Below are 10,974 nucleotides of genomic sequence, written 5' to 3'. Positions count from 1 at the left end.
AGTGTTTTTGAAGTCTTTCATTATTAATACCACAAACTAAACTGTCCCACATCGTATCCTCTAGGACATTTTCAACTGAGCAATATACAGTTAAAAATGTTATTAGCTCTGCCATATACAGAGCTACAGTTTCATCTTGACTCCCCATTCGATTATGAGACTTGAAATGTTCCACAATACTGTTTGCCTTTGGTGTGTACTATATGGTTAAAAGTTTTTTTTTTTTTCCAGGTACACTAAACTTTAATATCCTAGTTTCTAACATTATAAGGAACTCCTTAAAATGGAGTAGGTTTTACTACCACAGTTTAGGGCTGTCAAGTGATTAAAAAAATTAACGGTGATTAATCATACTGTTAATAATAGAATGCCATTTATTTAAATATTTGTGGATGTTTTCTATATTTTCAAATATATTGATTTCAATGACAACACAGAATACAAAGTGTACAGTGCTCACTTTATATTTATTTTTGATTACAAGTACTTGCACTGTAAAAAAACAAAATACATTATATTTTTCAGTTCACCTAATACAAGTACCATAGTGCAATCTCATTATCACGAAAGTTGAACTTAAAAATGTAGAATTATGTACAAAAAAATCTGTATTCAAAAATAAAACAAAGTAAAAATTTAGAGCCTGCACGTCCACTCTGTCCTACTTCTTGTTCAGCCAATCACTCAGACAAACAAGTTTCTTTACATTTTCAGGAAATAATGCTGCCCACTTCTTGTTTACAATGTCACTTGAAAGTGAGAACAGGCATTCTCCTGGCACGGTTGTAGCCGGCGTCACAAGATATTTACATGCCAGATGCGCTAAAGATTCATATGTCCCTTCAGGCTTCAACCACCATTCCAGGGGACATGTGTCCATGCTGTTGAAGGGTTCTGCTCAATAACAATCCAAAGCAGTGCGGACGGATGCATGTTCATTTTCATTATCTGAGTCAGATGGCACCAGCAGAAGGTTGATTTTATTGTTTGGTTGTTCCTGTTCTATAGTTTCTGCATCACAGCATTGTTCTTCTAAGACTTCTGAAAGCATGCTCCATACCTCATCCCTCTCAGAGTTTGGAAGGCACTTCAGATTCTTAAGACTTGGGTCAAGTGCTGTGGCTACCTTTAGAAGTCTCACATTGGTACCTTCTTGGTGTTTTGTCAAATCTGCAGTGAAAGTGTTCTTAAAATGAACATGTGTTGGGTCATCATCCAAGACTGCTATAACATGAAATATATGGCAGAATATGGATAAAACAGAGCAGGGAACATACAATTCTCCCCCAAGGAGTTCAGTCACACATTCAATTAACACATTTTTTTTTAATGAGCGTCATCAGCATGGAAGCATGTCCTCTGGAATGATAGTCGAAGCATGAAGGGGCATATGAATGTTTACCATATCTGGCACAATGCTGGCTATGAAAGTGTCAAGCAAATGCCTTTTCTCACTTTCTGGTGACATTGTAAATAAGAAGAGGACAGCATTATCTCTTCTAAATGTAAACAAACTTGTTTGTCTTAGCGACTGGCTGAACAAGTAGTAGGACTGAGTGGACTTGTAGGCGCTGAAGTTTTACATTGTTTTGTTTTTGAGTGCAGTTATGTAACAAAAAAAATCTACATCTGTAAGTTGCACTTTCACAACAAAGAGATTACACTACAGTACTTGTATGAGGTGAATTGAAAAATACTATTTCTTTTGTTTATCATTTTTATAGTGAAAATATTTGTAATAAAGAATAATATATGCTTTGATTTCAATTACAACACAGAATAAAATATTTATGAAAATGTAGAAAAACATCCACAATATTTCAATTGGTATTCTATTGTTTAACAGTGTGATTAAAATTGCGATTAATTGCGATTATTTTTTTGAGTGAATCGAGTGAATTAACAGTGATTAATCGACAGCCCTACCACAGATACTAAGGCAATTTCTTTCTGTTTGTCCTTAGCTATCATTACATTTGCAAGAAGTCAGTGGCCAGATCTTTCGATATATTGCTTCATGAAGCTCCTCAATTTTTGCAAAAGTTACCATTCTTATGTTTTCCTGATTGCCAGTTTTGTAAAGAGATAGTTCAACTCACACACACAACACACACTCATACAAACAAATCTACTCACAGAAATGCAGACTCAGACCTTGCTGCTTTATTTAACTGCAGCACAACAGAGTGAGGGGAAAACTCCCACTGACTAAGTGTTCCTGCGGACCATCCGAAAATATTCTGGATAACTCAGTTAACCCTATCATGACTGCTGTATTACACCTGCTATACATTTGCTAAACAGTAAAATAAATTGCTGTGATTGATTCACCCAATTTGTGGAATCTCTATCCAATCAAACTGTTACCTTCATCAAACTTCAACTAGCATATGGTGTCATGATTATGGGGCTGTTTCATGTCTGGTCTCTCCGTGTTAAGCCTCAGACCTGTCTTGCGGTGGCATTTTGCAATTCTTCCACTCTCAGATCAGGACCTGGATACAACTTCCCTTCTACTCTTACTGTGGTTCCACTGCCAGCCTCCGAAAGGCACTGACGACACAAGAGGAAAGTGAACATGCTTGTCACCCTGCTGGAGCAGTGTGCTTAACATGATTTCCAAACATCATTAGTCCGAGAGCATTTATTTTCAATAATATAATACTTGCAATAAGAACTTTGGAAACAGGAATCAAACAAACACCTTATGCCCAATTGGGAACAGAGCCATACATACACTATTCCCAGGAGTTCCAAAAAAACCTATCAATTTAGCTTAGTGAAATAAAACACTACATGTGTATTCTAAATACATGACTGGCGAAGGATGTGATGCCATATTGGAGTCTTAACTTGGAATTCCCTAGTTTGGCTGGATTACATCTTATACTAGGACTATGTCTAAAATGAGGACTGGACACCTCCGTGCATGTGGCTGTGCTAGGCTCCTCCCACCCCCTCCTAAAGCATGGCTTTCAAATCTATAAAGATCCCTGGACCTATGTTGTCACTGGTAGTAGTGAGCTGCACTGTCCACTTCATAACAGCTTTCTTTTGCACTCTTGTGACCAGTACAGACGAACACAGAACATTCTCTGACAGCAGTCACCTGGTCAGCTGAGCACACCCGGGTCCTGATAAATGTGTGGTTGGTGTTCACCGACCTCCATGACTTCTCCTGAAGCACCTCTACTGGGAAGTTTTGGAGAAGCTGGGAACCACACCTCTACTGGGAAGTTTTGGAGAAGCTAGGAGCCACACCTCCCCTGGAAAGTTTTGGAGAAGCTGGGAACCACACCTCTACTGGAAAGTTTTGGAGAAGCTGGGAGCCACACCTCCCCTGGAAAGTTTTGGAGGAGCTGGGAGCCACACCTCCCCTGGGAAGTTTTGGAGAAGCTGGGACAAGCACAGGCAGGCATTCACTAGACTCTGCTGACCCAGTGCTGGGGACAGATCAAGCACCCCAGGCTCTGGTACCAGAGTGCAAAGGACTCCAGCAGTCACTCTGGGAGGGGTTTCTCCAACATGCCAGTTCTTCAAAGAGCTGGACCACACCCAATCACAGTCACCAGAAACCAGTTGTAAAAGCCCTGCCCAAACCCATTCATCAATGGTTCTTTTCACACCGCCACGGCCCCTCCCCCCAGGGGGTCCCCTGGGAAGGTGGATCAACACTGCATGTTGCTAATGCTGTTGCAAGCATCGCAAAGCATTTTGGGAGGGTCAAAGGTGTGAGTGTGGAGTAGAAGATTTATTTGCAGGCTGCGAGAGGCCAAAGGGGGAGGAAAGAAGAAAAGAATGGGTTAACTTGATGTTCCAGCTAATCCCCAAAGATAAGGAGTGACTCCAGCCCAAGGCCACTCTGCTACCTGCCAAGACAAAAGAGGGGAGGTCCCCCCTCCAACCAACCAACCCTAAGAAAGGAGAGTTGTTGAACGAAATCACAGGGGCCGTGAAAAGGAGCGAGACGGCAAAGGCCAACAAGGGAAAAACATAATAGTCTCACAGCTCTGAAACCGGTGTGTTTTGGGAAAGCTGAAGGAGCCACAGAAGGCTGGCTTGGATTTGTACACAGAGCTTGTGGAACAAAGGTCCCAGAAGGAGACGCACCCAAGAGATCCCAGGGACTTAAAAACCCTCCCGGGAGCTCAGGCAAATCAGAGATCAACAGCGGACCCTGGATGACCCATGCACGGGACAAGAACTCCCATCCACCCTTCCCCCTCTTCTTCTTACGTTACACCCAGGCTTGGCCAGCCTTGGGTAGTGTGGGTGTGACTATGAAAGTGGGTTAGGGCTTGGGGCACTAACACTTCGCTTTTTCCTTCCTTGAGTGACGTGGGGAATCCCCAGCACTCTCTGCTGTTATTTTATTATTTTATTAATAAAGCTTTAAAATTCAGACTCTTGGTAGGCTCTTCATCTCCTCCCCTAAAGATCCTGCGGCCTCAGCCTGACCACCTGATGCTCCAGGCAGATTGGTAACATAAATCTGTCACATTCTCACAGTCCTACAAGCATCAAGCAATCCTCACTAAACTCTGGTCTGGCTAGCAGTTGTGTACAGTAACACAAAACGAAAGAACAATAAGTGCAATTTTACTGGGTAGACGTTCCCCCCACATGCCCTGCGGAACAATCACAAACCAGAAGGTGTTATATCTGTGGAGGCACCCTGTCCTAGTTACCTGTAATTTATTACCTAAATGACTGGCTAAGGACCATCTGCAGGAGGAGAACAAAACTGTGCATGGAAACATGAGTGGGACTGTTCCTGCTTGTGCTTTTACAACATTTGGATGGGACATGGAGCTTTCTTTGGGACCAGGCTGAGGTCATCCCGCTGCCCACTGTTCCAAGATGTGAGCACAGATTGCATCTGTGATTTCCCTACTCCATTGGAACCAGTACAAATATCCACTGGATCAGGCTTTCTGCAAAGGGTTGGCAAACCAGTCCTGCCCTGTCTGAAGTCTGTCCTAAAGCACTTGCCTTTAGGCTTCGTCTACACTACCAACTTATGTTGGAATAACAACGTTATCTGGGGTGTAAAGAGTGCTATGTCTATGCGAGGGCTTCTTCTGTTGACATAGCTACTGCCTCTCAGGGATGTGGAGTCCCTATGCCGATGGGAGAAGCTCTCCCTTGGGCATAGGTAGCATCTTCACTAAGTGCAATGGTGTCACAGTGGCACTGGTGCAGCTGTGCTACAGCAGCCCTGTAAGTGTAGACATGCCCTAAGTCTAAAAAGTGTTCTGACGGTCATAGCATGCCACAATAATGCAGATGGAGTTGGCCACATCGGCATCCAACCAGTTGCACAGGCATCTCCAATGAGCCTTTCACGTTCCAAAGGCACATTCCACTACTGTATTGCAGCTACTTAGTTGGAAGTTGAATTATGGTTTTGCTGAATCATTGATGTAGGGGTACAGTTTCATTAGCCAGGACAGGAGTGGGTATACAGAGTGCCCCAGAATAACCGTGGGTATGGAGACACTGTACGGAGCTATCTCATTTTGGGGGAATAAAATTCATTCCATCCCCTGGAAGTACAGGCCTGATCTCAGCACTCAGTGTCATGGACCTTTCTTGTGTATCCGACATTAGTGTTCATGAACCTGCACTTATGGTCCACTAAGCAGTGAAGAATGAGTGACTAATAACCTTTCTGTTTGACATACTCACTCGCTCCTCCAGGTGGGCAGAGTATGGGGATATGGCCCCCATGCAGTTTGGAAACACCATCCTTTGGAACTCAGCTATAATTTCCAGAGCTTTGGTAATGGCAACCACCAGCGGGTAGATGACAGTGTTGATGGCTCCGCAAACCTGCCCCACCATGATCCCAACAGAGGACTTCACCACCCCAAAGTGGTTGTGATTGACCAGTATCTATCTGGCATTGCCAGCTTACAGAGGGCACTAACCCCCTGCTAATTTAGCTTACCACAATATCAGCCCCTCAACTGGCTCAGATAAAACAAGATCATGTTAAGCAAGAAACATTCACAGCCCCCATGTTCAAGCTGAATATGTTCTAGCTTTGAAGTAGTTTGGTTAATTTCTTCTCATTTTTTAACTGTCTGCCCATCTCATTTCTAGCTGGGACCCGAAATGCACCACCACAGGACTGTACTTCTTGCCAACGTAAAGCACAAAGTCTTGGAGACCTTCATGAGAGAGCCCGCATTTTGCACAGTAACTAGCCCAAATTTACAGACCCAAGAGAGGGCCAGTTAATCTGAATAAGTAGCTAAAATTCTAGGGTGTGCATATCATTAACCTTAATGGGAGAAATTGAATTCTTGTGCAGAAAGCCAGAACAAAGTCCATGAACTACCTTTGCCGGAAGCTAGTGTAATCCACACCCACTCAGTGTGACACTCTGTCTACCTCTAGTGGTGGTTGGGCCACATAGCGATTGATAAGCCTGCTGCAGCCTTTGCTAAGAGAGCCTTGTCTTTTCATTTTGTCTGTACAAGCTTGTTCTTTTAGAACTAGAGATCCTGGGTTCAAGCCCTGTTACCAACAACAACTTCAGAGACTGACAGTCTTGGAAACTTTCAAATCAAAACAAGCAAAATGTGCTCTTGAAGGGCAGATACCACAGTTACCACTGGATTCAATTAAAATGTATTTGTTGGATTTTTTTTCTTGCTCTTTCTTCAGACTCTTTTGACTGATTCTCTGTTACAATATTTATATTCATTCAGCATTTTTCTTATATTTATAGTTTTTGCTTGTCGGGAAGGGGGAAGCAAAGCTGGCAATTGAAACCACATCTAAAACAAGATCACTAACATTTAGCAGTAGAAAAAATTTCCATAATAAAAAACCCCACTAAACATTATATACCTTTTAATAACCCACATTCAGAATGCAACATTTTTCTGCAATACATTTTAAGTCCCTTATGCTTCTATTTTCAGCAAGATACTGACAAAATATGATGCTTTCCTTTTATCTTCAGTATTGAAAAAAAGAAGAAAACAGACATTATCAATAGCTCAGGTCTTAAAATACAGTGAGTGGGAAGACAAACTGAACAATGAAGAAACACTTAAAACTCCTTTAATCTAGTAACTTTCATTTAAAAGCGCCATGCAAAGTTTCCTCAGCATGTATTAGATGTAAGCCAATTTGAAACTGAAATATTAACTTTGTATTTTAAATTTAGGCAATAAAAGAAGACCAAACAAATTGATTTTACATTTCAAAATGCCTCAAGTGACTATGTCTTGTGAGAATAATATTTGGAGCTCTAAAGTAATATGTATTCCAGTTTACAATATATCACTGATATAGTATTAAAGTTGAGAAACCAAGCAATAAGTCTTTCAGTAGGCCAAATTCTCTATAAATGATGCCTTGGGTGATATCTGCTGTAGACTATACAGAAAAAAGTTTAAAACGTTCTAATCTTGTTTATTTGAAAACTCTAATAGGCTGGCTTGCGCAGGGGCTGGATAGCCTGGGGCTAACCCAGCTCTGATTACAGGATAAGCCCCATGTGTGTCAGGAAATTCCCTATACAGGGCAGCAGGTGCCCGCACTAGGTGGGGAGATGTTCAAGAAATGGAGACCTGAAAAGCTGCTTTTTTGGAACTAGAACTCACTACAGTGCAATCACAGGGTGTGAGTGCAGCTTCCGTAGATGTACCTGATCTAGCTTTAAACTACCTACCTCAGGTCCCAGAGCAGTGATGCTGAAGCACCATGGGCTTCAGCATGAGCTAGACAAACCCGAGCAGAACCCTGGGTAAGTACTTGCGGGGCTAGTTCATGTTAAAAACACACTGCCATGGCTACTTTGCTCTGGGACTTTGAGAAGAGGAAGGAAGATTAGCTCTTGCAGATGCTTTGAACTGTGGTTAGGGCTGGGAAACCCTCCCTCCCCCCAGTTAAGGAGAGAGAGAAACTGAATTAGGGTTAGGGTTAGGGTTGGGGCTGGGAGGGCCAGCATATACTTGAAGAGTGAATAAGTTGGACCCCAGGTGGTGAAAGTTTTACCTTCCTTTGGACTGCCTTGGGTTTGTTTAAGGAACCCTATGAAGGAGACAACAGGGATGGAGCACTGCAGAGTGACCTCTAGCCACAAGGAGGCACTTGGGTAGCATCCAACGCTATTACATAACCTCTTATGAAATGGCCACTTACTCCTAAAATAGTCAAATTTGCAGTGCCTTCTACAAGTCATCCTATTACAGGAACATGCACTCATCCAATCGGGGAATGAGAAACAAAACCATGTTGAAAGAAAAGGAGTACTTGTGGCACCTTAGAGACTAACCAATTTATTAGTGCATAAGTTTTCATGAGCTACAGCTCACTTCATCGGATGCGTACAGTGGAAAATATAGTGGGGAGATTTTATATACACAGAGAACATTAAACAATGGGTGTTACCATACAGACTGTAACAAGAGTGACCAGGAAAGGTGAGCTATTACCAGCAGGAGAGTGGGGAGGGGGAAGGAGACCTTTTGTAGTGATAATCAAGGTGGGCCATTTCCATCACGATGGTGTTTTGATCCATCACAACTAACCAACAGTTCAAATTGTATATGCTGGTTGCTAAATACTTGCAATGAATGATCTATGGTCAATGTTATTCACTGAGTTTTTAAACAGGGCTTGCAAAACAGACTGAGGAGTGAATTCAAGTGGATAAATTCAAGGAGATTGGAATCTGGTAAAAGAATTGGAACATATAAGAACGGTTGTACTGGGTGAGACCAATGGTCCATCTAGCCCAACATCCTGCCTCTAACACTGTCCAGTGCCAGATGCTTCAAAGGGAATGAACAGAGCAGGCCAATATCGAGAGATTCATCCTGTGTTGTTCAGCTCAGCTTCTGGCAGCTGGAGGTTTAGGGACACAAAGAGCATGGGGTTGCATCCCTGACCATCTTGGCTAATAGCCATTGATGCACATATCCTCCTTTTTTTTTTAACCCAGTTGTACTTTTGGCCTTTACAATGTCCCTTGACAATAAGTTCCACAGGTTGACTGTGCGTTGTGTGAAGAAATACTTCCTTTTGTTTGTTTTAAGTCTGCTGCCTATTAATTTCATCACGTGAGCCTTAGTTCTTGTGTCATCTGAAGGGGTAAATAACACTTCCCTATTCATTTTCTCCACACCATTCATGATTTTATAGATCTATATCATCTCTCCTCTTAGATGTCAGAACAGTCCCAGTCTTTTTAATATCTCCTTATTCATTGGAACAATTTACCAAGGGTCATATTGGATTCTCCATCACTGACATTTTAAAATCAAGATTGGATGTTTCTGAAAGTTATGCTGTAGGACAGCGGTTCTCAAACTGTGGATTGGGACCCCGAAGTGGGACAGAACCCCTTTGAATGGGGTCGCCAGGGATGACTTAGACTTGCTGGGGCCCAAGGCTGAAGCTCGAGCCCAAGCCCCAGTGCCCAGAGCTGAAGCCAAAACCTTAGGGCTCCAACCCTGAGTGGCGGGATTCAGGTTGCAGGACCCCTGCCTGGAGCTGAAGCCCTTCCGCTTCAGCTTCCCCCCCCCCCCCCCCGCCCAGAACAGTGAGGCTTGGGGTTTGGCCCCCCCACCTGGGGCCATGGGGCTCAGGCAGGCTCAGGCTTCAGTCTCCACTCCTGGGGTCATGAAGTAATTTTTGTTGTCAGAAAGGGGTCACAGTGCAACAAAGTTTGAGAACCGCTGCCCTAGGAATTCTTTTGTGGAAGTTGTCTGGCCTGTGCTAGACAGGGACTCAGATGAGAGGATCATGATGGTCCCTTCTGGCCTTGGAATCTATGTGACTTTGGAGCCTGAGTCCGATTTTCAAAAGTGACTCAGGGTATGTCTACACAGCATTTTGGAGCGAGCCTCTGAGCCTGGCTTGGGAGATTTAGGTTAGCAGGGTACACGCTAGTTCTCTAAGAATAGCTGTATAGACAGTGCTTTGAGGTTGTAGCTTGGATTGGGGTTCGGGCCCTCAAGTCTAGGATGGGCTTCAGGTCCCAAGTTCCAGCCCAAGCAGCATCTTCAAAGTACGATCTAGAGAACTATTTTTAGAGTGTTAGCATGATCCCACTACCCTGAATCCGTTGACCCTGCCTGGGAGGCTCTTCCCTGCTTGCTCAAAAATGCTGTGTAGACAAACCCTTAGGATCCTAAGTTTCACTGGAAGTCAACAGAAGACCAGGCTCAAGAGCTGGTCAATTTTCTGATGGAACGTTTTTTGGCGGGGGAGTTGGAAAATGCCAATTCATCAAAACCCAAACTGTTCATGGGAAAATATCTGTTTCAAGAAATCTCCTGATATGAAAAAAAGTTTAGAAAGTTTTGAAATTGTTGAAAGGTTCTGGTTTGACATTTTTGAAACAAAAAATTTGGGGTTTTGGTTTGAAATGACTTTTTGTTTAAAAAATTTAGTTAGTTAATTTTTACTAAAAAAGTTAAACACAGAAAGAAGAAAGGTCCATATCAAAATGGAATGTTTCAAAATGATCAAAACAAAATATTTTGTTTGACCAGATCCATTTTTCCCCCAATTCTCCATTTGTGAAAATTTTAGAGATTTATTTTTCATCCTGATTCAAGATGAGAAACATTTTCAGCAAGTCAAAAATTGTTGTGGGGTGGTAAAAGAACTACTTCTAGAAGAATTACTGCTAATCTATTTCTGTACCGAAGCAGGATTGTTCACTGTTTGATCATTTTCAAATGCTTTGTGCCATTTAGTTTTTAATCTCGTCAAGGATAGGATTTATACCACTCCCCTTGGGAGATGATTCTACAGTCAAATGCATCTCACTGTCAGAAAGATTTCACGGATATTCAGCCAACATTGTCCTTTTCTTAAAGTTTCATCATATTACATATATATATGTATTACTTATGTATAAACACCTGTCAGGGATGGTCTAGATAATACTTAGTCCTGCCTTGAGTGTAGGGGACTGGACTAAATGACCTCTGGAGGTCCCTTCCA

The sequence above is a fragment of the Lepidochelys kempii genome, chromosome 4 (assembly GCF_965140285.1).
Source record: "Lepidochelys kempii isolate rLepKem1 chromosome 4, rLepKem1.hap1, whole genome shotgun sequence".
NCBI lineage: Eukaryota > Metazoa > Chordata > Testudines > Cheloniidae > Lepidochelys > Lepidochelys kempii.
This window is presented reverse-complemented; position numbering follows the sequence as displayed.